Source organism: Talpa europaea (genome assembly GCF_964194135.1).
Source record: "Talpa europaea genome assembly, chromosome: 5".
Classification (NCBI taxonomy): Eukaryota; Metazoa; Chordata; class Mammalia; order Eulipotyphla; family Talpidae; genus Talpa; species Talpa europaea.
The window spans coordinates 52,911,726-52,929,854 of record NC_140071.1 but is presented as its reverse complement, the minus strand read 5'-3'; positions in this window follow the sequence as shown (position 1 = coordinate 52,929,854).

Genomic DNA, 18,129 nt, shown 5'->3' with positions numbered 1-18,129 from the left:
TTCTGGGGCTCCAACTACAGATCAAGCGACACAAAAGTGAAAACAGGGAACCTTGTAGAGTTCTTAGAATAGGAGTAAGAGAAGATTATTTTGTGCTTGTGTTAGGTAGAATTCATTGTATGTGTAATTACCACACTGATGAGATTGTATTGCTAGCATCTTACAAAACTTTTAGAAAGTAGGTACTGCTGTGGTCCTTGTGCTACCATCTGGAAACAGAAACCTGATAAACATAAGTAACTTATCCAAAGGTCACTTATCAAGTAAGTAGCAGAGCTGCTTGCAAGGATTTGAAGCTAAGGAGTCTGATTCCAAGTCAAACCACCAAACTAAACATCTCTTAGTTAGGTGGGTCTTCTTCCTGCCACCCAAGCCCTCAAAGGTTCTGTTTTGTTTTCTGACCATGCTGCTTAAACTGTCAGCAGCTTCTATGGGGATGAAATGGAAGACCAGACCTGGTAGGATCAGAGGCCCCTCATGCAGACTCTTCACCAAGCTTTTTACGCCTTACTCCTTCCATTTAAAATCTACCATCGGGCCTCCCTGGTGGCGCAGCGGTTGAGCGCTGGGTTGCGAAGCTGCCCGCGGCCTCTGTGGTGCCGGTTCGATCCCCAGCTGCTCCCCAGCCACCAGAGGAGGGTCCCACATGGCGCGCAGACCTCTCCTGCCGCCCGCTGCTCCCCTCAGCAGTGTACTTCGGTCCTTCTGCCTGCTCTGCTCCCCGCTCTGGCTCTGGTGGATTCTCTCACCCTCCCGTGCTTCTGACTGTACCCAGTGCATGTATAAACAAAACAAAGAAACAAACAAACAAACAAATAAATAAAACATGCCTCTATAAAAAAAAAATAAAATAAAATAAAATCTACCATCAACCACAAGCCCCCCCCCCTTTTTTCCCCCTGTGAATTAGAAAGGAACTTTATTGTAGGTGAAAGTCCACACTCAAAGAATGAGTATGGGCAGATTCCTAAGAGAGTTGCTCACATGCCCTTTTGAGTTGAGTACTGTCCATTCCACTCAAGCCTTGTGTTTTCCCTGCGAAGTTCTTATTTCTTTGTAAATGAAATTTCGATACTGAATTTTAAATTCTCAGCCATCTCCCCACTTGGTCTTTGTCACAAATAAAGAGGGATTCCTCTGCCGGAAGTAGGCTAGGCGTTGGAGATAAGGCAACAAGGAAAGCAAACATGGCCCTGCCCTCGCAGAGTTTAAAGGGGTGGACAAACATTATTCAAAGAATTACATATAAATGTAAAGCTGTCCTGAGAAAGGTGCTATAAAGGAAGAGTCCAGAGGGCAGTGAACTTGGAACGGGGAGTGGACCTACTCAGGGAAGTCAAGGAAGTCTTCCTGGAGGAAATGGTGCAAAGGGTAGATTGGGAGAAAAAGAAGAGCTCCACAGAAAGAAGTTCCTCAGAGGCTCTGTACACAGGCAGGACGGAGTCTGATGACTCTGAGGAATGGAGTGGCAGCCAGCGTGACTGAAGAACAGAGGATGGGGATGTGTGATGAGGGAAGAGAAGCAAGGGCAGTAGGACTGCACAGCCCGGGTGAAGGAACTTGGCTTGTGTATCGAGAGTGGCTCTTGCAATTCTTGGTGTAAATCAGAATCACTGGGGGTAGAGGGCATTTGTAAAATGCCAATAAAAGACTCCCACTTAAATACTAATTTCTGGAAGTGAGACCCAGGTATAAGTTTTGTTTTGAGATTCCAGATAATTTTACTGTGAAGAAAGAAATGATTAAAAGCGAATATGTGTGCTATGTGTGTTCAGGGAGATGGAGTATATCACAAAATATACTTTTCTTTGGCTAGGACTGTGGAGTTAAGAATGCTAGGGATGGAGAGGTTTCAGAAAGGAGGAAAATTAACTGTAAATGATGCAATTTTGGATTGGCATCGCAGCAGTGAAAGTGAAATATATGAGATTTCCAGTTAAACCATGGGGGATTGAGGGATTCAATATAGAGAAAAAGGGAAACTGATTACTTCTGGACAGGCTGGGGCATTCTGCTGTGTGTTAAGGGAGGGGCACGTCTAGAGCAGACATGATTAGGTGGGGGTGAGGCTTCAATTTTGGCCTGTGACATATTTCACTTCGTCCTGTGTTTTACTTCTCTTGTCTCTAGGTCATCAATACGTCACTCACCTATCCTCCCTTCTTTTTCATTAACACAAAGAAACCACAAAACTACTGAGCATTTATTAAGGCCAAGTCATTGGCCTGATTAATCTGACTTCAATTGTAGCTTGAAGACATTTACGGATGAGTAAATAAAATTTCCTACTAAATACACATATTTTCCTAGCAAATTTGTTTCAGTTCTATCTTCCTAAATTTTTTTTTTACATTTTGTATTTCTTAAGATATTTAATGCCAGTAACAAAAATCCTGTTTCAGTAAGCTTAAATAAAGGAACATAAGTGTGTAACTCTTGGAAAAAGATAAATATGCTGCTAGGTTTCAGGAAAAATTAAAATCACAAACTCCTTTCTTCCTTTCTGTATATCTGCTTAGTTCTTCCTTCTCTTTCCTCTCACAAATCAGCTTCCATCACTTCTCTGGTCAACCTAAAAGAAAACATGGCAATTACCAACTTCAGATGTTTCAGTCTAAAAGCTCAGGCATCAAAGGGAAACTCTCCTGACCCAGTAGGAAATCCAAACTCCAGGGGAAGGGGCTCATCAGCTCAGCTCTGTCAGATGTGCTCCTCGACACACAATGAACTTCAGCCAGGAAGTAGGACCAGGCACAAGATGATGAGCATCCCCCATTGGTTCATGTACCCACTGATCTATGGTGGAAATGAACATCCCCAGGCTAGTGCCAGGGACTGGACCTGGGATTTCAAGTCCTGGAAAAGCAGGGGTTAGACAAATAGTTGATGAATTCCATTATACCCCAGTTGAGTAAATTTACACATTTGAGCTTTAATATCTAACTGAAGATTCCAAGAGCATGGATAATTTTACAAAATATTTCCTCTATAGATGTTTACAAAGTATTTCATCTCTCTGGATTAGTGTTTTTATTATGACCTGAAGTTTCCAAAATTTCTAATATTTCATATTAGTGATGGCTGCCAATAGATTTGCATTTTTATGTAATTTGAAGTTTTAAAATTGATTATTTAAACAAAGGATTGCACTAGTTCTGAAAATATTGTGATATTAAATTTCATTTGCATTTCTATCTATGGAGAATTATGTAACAAATTCTAGCTCTTTTGATTCTCATTAGTATTTGATTAATATGAAGACTCTTTCATACCCTAAAAGAAGCAGCAGAATTTGAGATTTCAGTTGCATTTGGGGAAACATGTACTTTGTTCCCCTAAAAATAAAGTACATGTTACTTGACAAGCCATGAAGAAACTGGTTTTGACAGTGTAGTCTTTTGAAGCACTGAGATAAAATGATAGCTTTACAAATTACTGACAAATGGAATCATATATAAAAATCTCTTATGGATTTTTTATGGATAGGCATTAAAAAATACTAGGAAACAGTTAGGTCCATATTTCCATTCTGACTTCTCAGGGTGTGGCACTCTTTGCAGACTCTATACCTTGTGAGTTTATGGCCTTTAAAATTTCTCCCCAGGAATTTGTAATCCAGATGGGATTAAACAAACACATAGTTAACAGAGTTTATAAAATAATCAATTCTAGAGTGTCCAGTATCCAGACAATCTACATAGACTAAGAAGTCAGAGATTGGAAGTCCAGGTGGGCCTCAGTGTTTGTGCGAGGACTGACTTGACGAAATTGTGAAGTGGATGTAGTTTGTTTTGGGTGCCTTGTATCCCTTTATCAGCACAAACTGTTTCTCCCTTTTTGTGTCTTTGTATGTCTGTTAATTTCTTCATCTTCTGGATGTTACCTATCATATGTTCCCGTCTTGCTCATTGCTCATTTTCAGCTAACCTCTGCTAAAGTCCCAACTGAAAATTGAGGTGTTATCTCAAGCACAGCAGAACTGTGGGTCCAGGACTTGGGCTTCTGGATGTGGCTCTGCCGTTATCGCTCTGTATAATCTAGAGGTAATTTTTTTCATGCCCCCCCCCCAACTTTAGTTTCTTCATCTTTAAAAGAATTGGAAGGAATTAGATAAATGCTCAGCTATCTTCCAGATAGTATGTTGTTAGCCTTCAGATGTGTTTGCGTTTTTAAGAGGTGACTATTCTTCCCTACTGCAGTTTAGTGCAAAAGACAGCAGGTTTTTTTTTTTTTTTCCATAAGGATTCAGATAGTAAGTATTTTAGGTTTCTGTGGGCCATACAGTTCATGCTGCTGTAGTGGTAGTGTGAAAACAGCTGGAGACAACAGGGGTTATTAACAAGAATAGGTGGTTGGCCAGAATTGGCCTTCAGAGTTTGTCATCCCCGACTTAGGATTTGCTATCTGGAACCAAGTGAATTGGGTTCAGAGCTCAGTTCTGCCAGCTTCCTAACCTTTTGCACCATCCTTTCCATACTGGTGAATGGAAGAAATGGAATTTGACTTACCTTATAAAGAGGGATTCAGTGAATTCATATGTGGGAAGCATTATAAGTGCTGTTAACTACTGTTGTTACTGCTCCCCCTGTACTCTGCTTCATTTAGCATTTTGTATACTCTTTTCTGTTGATGGACTTGGCCCAATAACCCCCTCCACAGGAAGGTGGTACAAGGCCAAGAACCACCCACCCACTAGTTGAAAAGAGCTCCATCTCGGTAGGGAAGTTCTTCTATCCAGGAACTTCATACTTGTAAACAAGCAAAGATAGAGTCAAAGCTTCTTACCAGGGCAAAAAGCACAGTAACTTGACCTGCTTCCAACAAATGGCTGTGATGTTCACCTGTGTGACATGGCTGTGAATCTAAAGACAAATGGTCTTGTAGTCTTTGCAAGGTTGCCTATGAGAGAGCCAAAGACTCTGAACCTGCTTCTGAGAAAGAATGAATAAGGTAGAGCTTATTTGGTAAGGCGGTCTCAGTCAGAGTACTTGAATTCCTGTTAGGGAGAATCCTAGGTACTACAGAGATTGGTAAAGAGAGACTTTCTGAATGAAGGAAATATTCAGAAACCATTTTAATGGGGGCCATCATGGACTGCATGCAGATTGGAGGTGGTGTCTGTGATCATGGGGGTGTGCGTGCCCACACTCATGGTCAGGTAAGTGGCCTGGGAATAGATGCATACTCTTCTTCCCCTTTTAATTCAGTGATTGAAAAAAAATCCAAAAAAAAAAAAGCCAAAAAATAAGGCTGCCAACTCCTTTTCCATGGTATTGTATGGTAGAATATTCTATAGCATTTCAGGTTCAAATATGTTTTACCTTAGATTGCATCATCAGCCTGGATGCTTCTGTTTTTCGTGTGGCACAGTGCCTTAATGATAGACGTGATTATTAATCTTTCACAAGGGCATTGTTGACAGCCTTGTAATCACATATAAGAGTCATAAATCTTTTCTTCAATAAGTCAATGGTGCCTATTACATTTGGCAAGTATTTATCAGGCCCTGCTAAATCGGATGATACCAGTGGGACCCCAGCTAAAACAGTGGACCTGGTCTTGGATTTAGGAGTCTGAGGTGCTGTCACTGTCCAACTATGTGACATAGATAGAACATCACTAACTCCGTAACATGGAGACAGCTAACTTCCCTGGGACACAGTTTCTTTATCTGAGAAATGAGAGTGCTAAACTAGATGCAAGGCACTTGGCAACTCTACATTCAAGATTACCCAAGCAGAGCGATGAGGGGTGATCCCACACATCAAAAATTCAATGTGGATCAGCCCAAATCCTTTTGGGACCTTCCCAAGTTTCTCTTCGATTTTGGAGATGCTAATCAGTTGATAGTGACAATGGTTAAGGACTGAAAGTTGGCTGGAAGTGGCATGTCACAGATTCGGGACATGAACCTGAGGGAGCACATGAACCTGAGGGAGGCGTTATTGAACAAGGAGGCTATGTATGCCCTGGAGTCAGAGGCCTAAGTGGATATGTGGTTCTGATGCTTCGTCTGTGGGTCTCGGGCCAAATCATGTAACTTTCCCAAATCTGTTTCTTCATCTGTAAAGTGGAAATTAGAAGCATGTTCTCCTACAACCCAGGGTGGGTGCATCAAATAAAGTAAACATGAAAACCCAATTTAAAACTTATTATCACAAGCATGACTCCTTCTTGAAACATAAAACATAAGATCTGTTTTTCAGACACAGTGATGGTTAGAGGAATTAATAACCCACAAAGCATCCTAAATCATAAGTAGCCTTTCTTTCAAAATGCATTTTATTCCTAACTAAAGAAAGGAAATCTTTATTAACTTTGTGCTATAGCCACCCAGTAAGGATTTTGAGTGTTAAAGTACAAGATTCTAACCAATTTTAGAAAAAATTGGTGCTGTCAGCACACAGCCTCACCTGATTTGAGTGTTTTCTTTGTACACACAGTTTGGCCAGACCCAGAGAAAAAGCTGTGTGATAGGAACTAGATTGGGGAGGCTGATGGTGATGTGTTTCCTTTATTCTGTGAGACTGTCTGAATACTTGGGGCTAGGTTCTGTCAGAAGCGCTGACAGTTCTGGATCCCTTCCAGTTGAGGGAACAAAGGCTGGGATTTCTTTTGAAAAATTCTTTCTGAGCAGTGAGATTGTCCAACACAGTTTCCTTGATAAAGGGCTCATTATCTATCGGTGTGACTTTGCCCTTAATTTCTATGCTGGCAGTGCCAACACGAGCATATTTAAGCAAATCTTTTGACCCACTCAGCTGTAACAGAACTCCTACAATGTGTGCCAGAGCTCCAAGCTGGGCTGTGGGATATGATTAACTCCAGGCTAAATTTTCAATTAGTTGACTCACCAAGAAATATAATTTGTTAACTTGCTTTTCATTGTATTTATACTTCTTGTCACTTTTCAAAAACAAGCTCCTTTTCAAATAAAAAGATAGAATGTTTTAGAATTGCTTCTTTAGTTCAATTGGCAGTCCTTACAGATATGAGAAGTCTGCTTTTGTTAGTCAGGTGGCTCTAGAACTTTGGGAAAAGATGGTCATCTGAGAAAGAAAGAAATTATAGCAGTTAACACATGGTGAAGCAGTCTGAGAAAGAGTCTGTAGATGTCCATTTTTAAAAGCTGTGATGTTTGCTTGTTTTTTAATTGTGTTTTGAGAGTTCTTAGCATATAAATACATCTAGAGTGTTTTTAGAATAAGAGTTCTTTGTTGGATATACAGTTGACCCTTGAACAATGCTGGAGTTAGGCATCCTAAACCCCTATGCAGTCAAAAATTCAAGTATAACTTAATTACTTCTAGTAGCCTGCTGTGACACATATTTGTAAGTTAGATGTATTATATACTGTATTCTTACAGTAAAGCTAGATAAAAGAATTAAGAAAAATTTAAGAGGAAGCACATTTATGGTGCTGGCCTGTGTCAATACTATACATTTTTATCATCTGTTTATAAGAAAATCCATGTATTAGTGGACTCATGGAGTTCAAACCCACATTGTTCAAGGATCAACTATATTTTGAAAATATTTTCTGCCAAAATGTGACTTTCTATTTTCACAACAATGTCTTCTGAAGAGTAAAACTTTTCAGTTTTTAAAAATTAATTTTATTGTGGTAACACTGGTTTACAACATTGTATATGATTCAGAGGCGTAGGATCACAGCTCTGCAGGTGTGTTACTGTGCCACACCCACCACCAAAGTACCAAAAGTCCTTTACCATAGTCCATTGTGCCCCCTCCCCACTTTACTCTCTTTTCACTCCCTACCCTTTTGATAGCCTCAGTCCTACAGTCAAACTTCTAAGGTTTGTTTTTGGTTTGGTTTTATCTGATCTTTATTTTGTTTCTCTGCAAACCCTCTCCATATAAGTGACACCATGAGTGATTTATCTTTCTCCTTGTGACTTATTTTACTTAGCATAATCCCTTCCAGTTCTATCCATGTTATCACAAAAGGCAAGAGTGCATCATTTTTTATAACCGAGTAGTAGTCCATTGTGTATATATACCACATTTTCTTAATTGACTCATCTGTCTTTGAGCACTTAGGTTGTTTGTAAATAATGCTATTGTAAATAGTGCTGCCGTGAATATAGACGAGTACATGTTCTTTCAAAGTAGTGCTTTTGCATTCTTCAGGTGAATACCTAGGAGTGGAACTGCTGGATCATGTAGTAGATCTATTTTTAATATTTTGAGAAACCTCCATACTGTTTTCCATAGGAGCTAGATCAGTCTACATTCCTACCAACAGTGTTAGAGAGATCCTTTTCCTCCACAGCCTTTCCAGCACTTGTTTCTGGTCTTTTTTGATACAGGCTATTCTCACAGGTGTGAAGTGGTATCTTATTGTGGCAAAACTTTTCAATTTTGGAATCTAATTTATTGATTTTTTTCTCTTTAATTCATGCTTTTTGTGTCCTAATATTTAAGAAATATTTTCCAAGGCTGCTTTATTTTAAAATTTTTACTGTTTCAGCTCTTAAATTTAGGTCAATGATCCATTTCCAGTCAATTTATTATATGGTAAGGTTTCAGCATCAAAGTTCATTTTTTCCTATAAAGTTTTCCCATTGCTCTGTGCCTAGTAATGATTTAGTGGCTCTTTTGAATTGGCAGCACAGGTAGCTCTGTCCCCACATCTGTCTCTAAGTCATCCAGCCCCTCAGAGGTTGTGCATGAACAGCACTAGTATTTCATCTTCTTAACTGTCACAGATAAAATAACTCAGTGGTGAGTTTCCTCTAGCCCTACAGATCTTTTTTCCCTTATTGAGTGTCTACTATGTACCAGAAAGTCTGTATTAGCTGCCAGAGTTACACAAAAATAACAAGCAGCCCTTTCATTTAAGAAACTATGTAAAAATTCTGGTTTTGTTTCAAATTTTATCAGGTTTACTGAGATGGCTATATTGTAACTTTCTATGTCAGGCTTCTATGAGAGCAAATACTGAGTAAAATGTAACTGAAAGTATCAATAAGGTATTTCATACACTTCCATCATATTGCTTGGTTTAGTTTTATTACCAAATCATGAGAAGTAAAGAGCTGAAAGAGACATCAGGCTGGAGCATGGTGAGGACCAGGAAACTTGAGTAAAGGTGTTTGTGAGAAGTGTTTGCTGGGACTCAAGAAGTTGCCTCCTCCTAAACCTTCAATGTAATTAACAGCTCGTGCAAGCTCCAAAACAACAGAATGAGAATTACAGTATTATTGGCCTTCTGAATGCTTCTCATCCCACTAGGAAGCATCAGTCATTTTTTTTTTTAATCTTTCTTTTAGTATCTGTTTCACCAGGTTAACTCACAAAGGTGGAAGATTTTAAACCAAGTGAAACATGGGTTATCTTCTCTCCCAAGCATTTCAGTGAACAGAGGAGGAGAGAAGGAAAACAAAAACATTGGGTAAAATTCTACAATATTTGTGGGTTGTGAGCATTGGTATTTCACTCATTACCGATGCCTGCAATGTTTGGTGCTAAAGAACAGAAGATTCAAAATACATGAGCCTTTTCAGCAAGGTAGTTTGCTTCTAAGATGCCTCCCCTCTCTCCCCCTGCCTGCCTTTTCAGGCTCACTTAGTTTTATGATGTTCAGCTTTATAAACCTGTAAACTGTTGGACATCATGCTTATGTGCCCTAACCAGGGCTTCAAAACATGTTGAGTTAAATATCCAGCATTTAATAATTGAGAAATTGCCCATAAACTTCTGAATTTCCAGCATCTCTCTGAAAATAAGGTCTGGCAAATTTGGGTTTACATTCCTATGTGGCAACAACCAGCTCAACTCCAGTAACAGCTGCTCCCTCTAGAACAGAACAGCCATTTGGACTCCTGTCTTCCCAGCTGACTTTCCTGACAGCTCCTTCCCTACCTGAGTCCTCCAGGGTCTCATGTTCTTAAATGTGGCTTCCCATTGAATCATGGGAAGAACTTTATAAGCCACTAATAATTGTGTTCCACCCCCAAAGATCTTAATATATATCTGGGGTGCAGACCAGACATTGGGATTTTTATAAGCTTCCAAATGAGTAGCCAAAATTGATTACCCCTTTCTAAGGCAGAGCATCTCAAAGTTTAAGTTGCATATGAATCTCCTGGAAATCTTGTTAAAATGTAAACTGTGATTCAGTAGGTCCAGAATAGGGCCTGTATTCTGTATACCTAGCAAGTTCCAAGGTGGTGTCATTACTGTCTCTCTGTGGACCTCTCTTTGAAGTAAAGCTCTTAGGTATTTGTGTTTGTTTTATTTTGTTTTTTAAATCTCAACCTAGGTTTCAAATCTAATGGAAGCACATTCTAGAACTCATGTTGTTGAATAACTGGAAGTGCTGTTGACAGTGAGAGATTCCAATGGGTTTTCCTTAGGAAGGGCACTTCTCAGCTTGCTGTGACTACTAGATGTCTCTCAAGGTATTGGAGTCCTTCATTCCCTTGGCTCTGATTTTTAAACCATCTTCCCTGTCACCAGTTGTATATGACACCCCTGTCTTCCTTTGGGAAATTTTGAGCTCTGACATTTTGAGCTCTTCAGTGGCAGTACCACCTGCCAGTCAACCAATTGGACGGTGGTTTGTGTGTTCATTTGTGCATTTTAGTGCAGTGGTTTCCAGCCTGTGTTGCCTAGAGCAGTGGTTCTCAAACCCTAGTGTGTATCAGGCCCCTTGGAAGGCTTATTTAAATAGATTGCTGGGCTCTGCCCCCAGCATTTCTAATTCAGTGACAAGAGAATTGCTCTTTCCAACAAGATTATCTCCCTATTTGGCAGATGATGGCATGGCTGGTCCAAAGACCTAGAGGTTCTCATAGTCTCAACACATGGCTTTTCTAACAATCGCATTTGGGGCATGGGGGGGGGGCAGAGAAGATTAAAGAAAAAGGTATTTGGGGGAAGTGGGAGTTTAAATATTGTGTATTGCTTTTGTTTTATTGTTTCATTGAATTCAATGGGAAATAGAAATACTGAAATTAGTGATATGGGGGGAAGGTATCAATTTAACTCAGATCATACATACTGCTATTACTTAGTTTCAAGAAAAAAGAGGACTCTTGCCCTTCCATGACACACCAATTGGACTTGTGCAATGTGTCTAATTACGATGGACAAAATTTTTTACATACAACATACGTTGGAAATAAATTGCAGAATACTAAGAAAGGGAGCTCAATTAAGGACTTCTTGTTATTTTTAGGTTTGTACCTAAGACTCTTTCCAGGAACTCATGTACAAAGGAGGAGACAGCTGCTAATGTTTTCGTGTTCAGAGTTTCTTCAGACCGAAGGAAATACTGTGAACATCACAGCAGTGATGTCTCAGTTTATTGAATTGGATCAAAGTAATTCTACTGCAGGATGAGACACCTCCTTCCATTTACAAAGCTCAAACAATGTAGAAGGTCCTTTTCATAAAGTAGGTGGGACGGATGTAGCTCGGTAAACTCATATTTACTGTTAGATAAGTCGAATTCTTAAACGTGTGGGTAATTATTTGTTTTTATGTCTCCACTTCAAGAGACGTTTTGGAATAATAGAAACCCCAGTGCCTGAACAACATAAAGCACAACTTTTCCGTTAGAATGTGAGTCACCTTTAAAGATAATTATATTTCCTAAGGACAGTCAATAAATTCAGGATGCTATTTCCTGTACTTCCAACGCCCACAGTTCAAAAAAGTTTGACAAAAGTCTGATTGGTTAAAAAAATAATATTCCTACAAGGAAACTAAGGAAGAGCTGTAAAAAGGGCTTTAGTGCAAGCAGACTGGGTGGGAGCAAGTCTCAAAACGGCAGAAAAAGGATGTGAGAAAAGGACTTATAAAAAGTGGACACGTGTATATTTTAATGGGGAAAAGCGGTGCACAAGATGCGGGCATTCCAGAATCTAACCGGTTCGTGGCAGGTTTGAAGCAGCACCAGATTTTTCTTGAGCAACTTAATGAGTGATAATTAGTTGCATCTGCCTTTGAAAGCGAACACATTTAGCAGACAAAATCATTCACGTGAGCTTGCTGCTCCGACCCCAAGAGCTACGAGGCGGCCCTTGGTTGGCCTTAGCGAACTCCATTTGCTCTGTCATTTCTAGATTGGAAGGGACCAGCCAGCGCGCGCCCTCCTCGGAGAACTTCCCTTCTCGCGGACCTGCCTAACTCCCGGCGGCGGCGGTGCCAGGCTCCTGGAGCTCGCGGCAGGCTGCGGGCGCCCGTCCCTGCAGTTCACCCTTTCACCCCTCCTTCACCCCCGGGCGCCGCGCGGAGTGGCAAGGCTTTCCCGCCCACTCCCCAGGCTGTGCCGGCGAGGCCGGGAATTGCAGGGCCTTCCAGCTCGGGCAACCCTGCGATCCTAGTCCTCCCCACCCCAAGCGCTCTGCTGGGGCGCTGGGGGCTCGAGAGAGAGTGGGGCTGGCTCCGGACACTCCCGCTAGCGACGCGGCCGGGGAGTCTGAACTTGTCCGCGACCTTCCCGGGCCCCGCGACCGCGGGTCCCGGAGGCGCCCGGCGGCCGCTGCGCCCCTGGCGGGCAGTAGCCGGCCGGCCGGCCGGCCGGCCGCAGACCGAGCTGGGCAGCGCAGGAAGCGCGCGGCCGGGCCGTCCAGGGCATCCCCGCGGCAGGGGGCGGAAGGCTGGCCCGGCGGCAGGAAGGGTCCGCGGGGCCGGAGCTCCGCCCCGCCGTCGGGCCCCGCGGCCGGCGCGGTGAGTGGCAGCGGCCGGGGGCGCGGCCCCGGCGGAGAGGGGCGGAGCCGCGGGCGCTGGTTGGCGCGCGCCCGGGGGCGGGGAGCCCGGGGCCGGGCCGGGGGCGGGGCCGAGCGGGGCGCTGGGGCTGCGGGCGCTCGGAGAGGAGCCGCGAGCAGCTGGAGCGGAGTTGGAGGAAGCGGCGGCTGCAGCGCGGGCGGCGGCGGGAGGTGGGCGCCGACGAGCTCGGATCAGGAGCGGCCGGTGGGTCGAAGCCGCGGGACAGGCCGTGGGAGCCGTGAGCGCAGGAGGCCGCCGCTGCAGCCCGCGCCCCGCGGAGGAAGGAAGCCGGCCGGCGGGGAGGTAGGCGGCCGCGCCGGGCCGGGCGTGTGCGCTCGGGAGGGGGAGGAGGTGCGTGCGCGCGGCTGCCGCCGTCTCTTCCTGTCACCAGCAGCCGCTTCTCCTTTTGCAGAGCCGAGGCGGGGGGACGGGGCGGCTGTCGGACCTCCCGAAGCGGCATCACCCGCTTTGCGGAGCGGCCGCGGGCCTCGCTCGCCGCCGCCGTCCTGCGCGCCCCCGGCCGCCGCCCGGCTCCCGTTCTCCGTCCGCGGGCTGGTCCTGCACGCGCCGCGCGCATTCGCCCTGGAGCTGCCGCCGCTCTGGGGCTCCCCGCTGCCTCTCTGTCACCGCGCGCTTCCCGGGGTCTCCGCGTGCCGGGTGGCGGTGCTCCAGGGCCTCTCCCCGCGCCGGAGCGCTCTGGCACTGCCTTGGCGTTCGCGGGAAGGAGCGGCGCCTCCCCCCGCGCCCTCCAGCTGCAGCCGGGGTCGCCGCTTCCCTTCCCGGGGCGGGCGGGCGGGGCGTCGGTGGTCCCCGGAGCCCGTCCCCAGCCCCCGCCCTCCGAAGTTTGCCGCCCTCCTCTTCCGGGGTGGGGGAAGTGTGCCTCGGGGCCCGGCTGGGCGGCGCGTGCCGTCGGGCCCCGCAGGTTGCTCCAGGCTTATTTAATGGGGTCCTGGAGCCGCCGGGACATCCAGTTGTTTTGTAGCGAAGGACGAGACTGCAGCGACCTGCCCAGCAATATGGAGCCGGCTGGGGAGAGTAAGGGAGCGTGCAAGCCTGAGCTGTAACGCGGGGGCTTGTCTGGAAGCCACAGCTCTAGTGCTCACTTCCGAAGGGCAGAAACTGTCCCGCAGATCCCAGGACAAAGCGAACCGAAACGCTCCGGCCAGCGCAGAAATGTCCTCTAACAACCAACATTGGTGCATGAAATGCAAGGCTGTGAGCGGAATGGCTGTAACATGCTGAATGCAGAATGTAGAATGTGTGCCAACTGGATCTGGGGACATTCTTGACGCTTCTGTGGGTGCTGTTCATGTGGGGAAGGTCCGGCTTCCTCCGTTAATCCTTGGTGAAGATGCAGTGATGTTGGTGTCTGAGTTTGAGTTTACTCTTTATTTGGGGGGGGGGGGTTATGACTTTGGAAGTGATAGGGTCTTTTTTCTGTTCTTTTCCTCTTTGTCAGTCAGTGTGAAGTACAAATGGATAAAGCAGTTCCGGGTTTTGAATGGAGCATAAGATTGTGATGAGGTTCAAGTTTTAATTGTTAGGGACACACACAAAATTTATTGACCCGGGCTTTGTGTCGAATTGTCTTTTAATATTTCATCAGCTTGCGTTCTGCCCACTTTAAAGATTGTTAGGTTTTAATTGCAAGGTTAGGCTAGGCAGACAGGCTCATTTCTGTGACACTATCAAAGTAATCGATCTCGAATTTACGCAGATCTCGAATCTGTGTAAATTTTGGTAATTGTGTGACTTCTGCACAAGAGAAGGCCGCAAACGTCTTATATCATTAATAAAGGAGAGAACTTGCCCCGCTGACTAGTTTTATTGATGGAGTTATACTGTTCTTGAAATAAATGATGTGAAAGCAGTCAATTGTTTTCTTAGGAAGAGAACTTACTGAAACTTTGGAAAGCACATGTTTTGGTCGTTACAAAGAAAATACCCTAAGAGTGACTTTTTTTTTTGGGGGGGAGGGGTCCTTCCGAACTTAAACTGGAGAGGCTAGTGGAGGAGGCTCCTGTCTTGCAGAAAGACTGGGGTCTGTCACTACTGGGCTTTTCTGCTCTTTCATGCCAGTGCAGGTAGGTACTAGACAATCAGTCCCAAAGAAGTGTAGAGATTTTCATGAGTGGAAGAAAGTTTTATATCTGACACTGGCTTTCAAGATGCTAGATGCATTTGTTTTAACTTTTATCTTGATTTGGGACCTATTCTTGTCAGTTGCATGACAGAACTATGCAATAGTCCACTATCTTTTGTTTTATCTGCTTTTGTAAAATGATGATATAACTATCTTTTAACATATGTGATGCTGATAGTCACTTCCCAATGATTAATTATATTCTTTCTTAGTTAGTTCTCGATCAGGGAACTCCTGCAGCATAAAGTGGTTTTGGGAAACAGAAGTGGCATAATAAATTATAGGTAATATATATTTTGGTTCTTGCCAGTGACCGTAGTATACATTTACCTTCTGGAAATGACAGTTGCAGCTAAGCTGCTTTTTGAAGGGTTTAGTATTTTAAATACAGACTTACTCTACTTACTTAAATTTTGTGTTGTGAAAAGTATTGGTCCTACCTTTGATAAAATTTTTTCCATGAATGCTATGTAATTTTTAAGTTGGTATGTTTGTGGAAATTTCATTTTCTCTGAAAAATTGTCCACATGCTCATTAAAACAAGACCAATTCCAGTTCAGCTTTTATTGTGTTGCACTGTGTGACTTGCACAGTGTTATGTTTTGAATAAAGAGATGGCAGATAAGTAGATTTTAAAAATGATTTTGTGATCAAAATAAATATAGAGAAAACAGGTATTGCTAGCACTTGGGTTTTGCTTTTAATTCACTCACCTTTGTGGCCTATATGATGAGGGATCGCAAAGTGCTTTTTCTTTAGTATGTAACATTGTTATATACATGTTAGAGTCCCACAGATTTCCCTCTTTCGGAAGGCACGGGGACTTGTTATTGGAGGCAAGAGAATGGAGCGTCTTAGTGAAGATGAGAAAATTATTTATTGGTGGCAGGAAGGAATTATTAACTTAGTTTTTACCTTTTAATACTAGTTGTATCACTGTTTTTAATAAAAAATTTAATTTTTTATTAATTTTAATAAAAAATTAATTTTTTAAATATTCCTATTTCTTAATGCATTATTCCCATCTCCTCTACTGCATCCTAATGAGATTACCTGCCATGATTCAGCCATCGCTCTTATTAGTATTACTTTACTAAAGGAGTGACGATTAAAATCCATAATGTACATTATGCCAAATGAACTGAAAAATAGACTGGTAACTACTTATAAACTTGTCTGTTTGGCTTATGTTACTGTATTTTTTCCCCCAAAGGATAGAATGAATGTAATATAGCTTTACTAAAAACAAATCCAACTATAAAAACACCTTTGGAGATTTTAATCTTCCCAGTATTGTTTTCCTTAAAATAAATCAAATATGTACCCATAGGCACCTGTAGTCAAAATAGTTTTCAAGTTAACGATCACCCCAGAGAGGACTGAAGTCATAGGAGTCTGGCCAAGGTGTGAGGAGTCTCCACCTGTGGCAGAGGGAGTTAATAAAGCGAGGTGCCTGGGTGGGCATGTCTTGCCTTTGGCCTGCCTTGCTGGACCCCAAGGACACCACGGTCTGGACCCGGGACACAGCCCCAGGAGCGCGGCTGTAACCTGAGGACACAGCTGCAGTCAGCCTCTGGAGGACTGCATTCCAGCTGCCATCTCAGGGCAGCAAGGGAGCAGCCACCAAACCCTGTTGGAGAAGAGTCCTGTTCCCTAACTCCACCCCCAGCCTCCCACCAGCCTCTCACACACTCTGGGCCCCTCCCAAGTCTCCTTTGCCCTGACTTCTGCAGAGTCACCCTCGGTCTACCTCAGGTAGAGAACCACTAGATGGGCAAAGTCCCCATGCTGTCTTTATCTTGCTGTCTATTTACTCTGAAAAGGAGTTAAGGAGGCAGCCCAGAGTTTTCTTTCAGGTAGCTGCAGGATTCATTGGAACAGTTTGCAGCATTTGGATGTAATATGGAAGAAGATTCCTGGGAAATGTCTGTTCCTGTTTGAAATCTGAATTTTGTCAAAGGCAGTGAGTGGTGTTCAATACTGAGAACAACAATAATAGCAATGCCGTAGCTGCAGTTTATTAGCTTTGTAATCCTAGGCAAATTACTTAGCGTCTCTGTGCTTGTTTTCTCATCTGTAAAATGGAGGTAATAATTGTACCTAGGGGGGTTGTGGGGATGAAGTGAGTTGGTATATGCAAAACTCGAACAACTGTGCCTGACCCATTGTAAGCCCTGGGTCAGTGTTAATTATATTAAGCTCTAATTATCAGGCATGGAGCTAAGAGCTTTATATATGTAATTTCTTTTAATCCTCCTAATAACCTTATGAAGTGTAGATTTGCTTATTGTGTCTGCCTTACAGATGATAAAACTGCCACAGAGTTTAAGTCCTTCACCAAGGTTATATATACTCAGGCATTGATGGGGCCAGTAGCCTGAATCTGAGGCTCAGCACTTAGACTCCCCTTCTTGTTAAGAATCTTACAAAATATTGGGCTGTTGGAAAAGTCATGTTGTATTTTTTTCTATGTTTTTCAAGCAAAAATGTGTTATGACTCTTTCATCAACCAGAGAGCATTGTTTTTTTCACACGAAGTAGGACTTTCAATCTGCCACTTCAGCCCTCTCGCTCTGTGGCCATCTAGTCTATGATCGTAGAGAACCAGAGAAGTGGGCATTGGGCTTTTTCTGGGTGATGGGATTCCCTTGTTGGCCTCGAAACCAGAGTAAGCAGCTTTCTCTCCCCACCTCCCTGTTAGGGACCCTGAACCTGAGAGCCACCTCCAGCTGGGCCTAGGTCTCCCTCCCTCACAGCCCCCAGCAACCACCTATCCTTTTACTCTCTGGAGATTAAAGGCTGCTGGTAAGTTCATCTAGGCTTGTCCTGGCCCCTCCCCATTCTAGCCCCAGCCTCCAAGGTGGCCTGGACGCCCAACTTCCCCAGAGCAGACTCAGCCCTGAGTGTGGCAGAGGGCAACACATTCTGGTTATTTGGTTGGCTTGAAAATGAATGAAAATATATGATGTCTTTGCCTTTGGGCTTAATCTGAGCATATCACTTTGTTCTCATTAAGATAAAATTCACATACCGTAATATTTACCATGAGCCCATCATTTTAAATTGAAAATAATTCATTATGTTTGCTAGGAAATTGTAGTGTTCGATTTGATTTTCACAATTTCCAGGAAATCAGATTTGAAAGGTGAAAAAAAATTCAATAATGATTTTTTTTTTTTTAAGACTGCAAATTTTGATGGGGAGGCTTGCACTCGACTCAGCTAGCACACTGAGGGTGGAGAGACAGA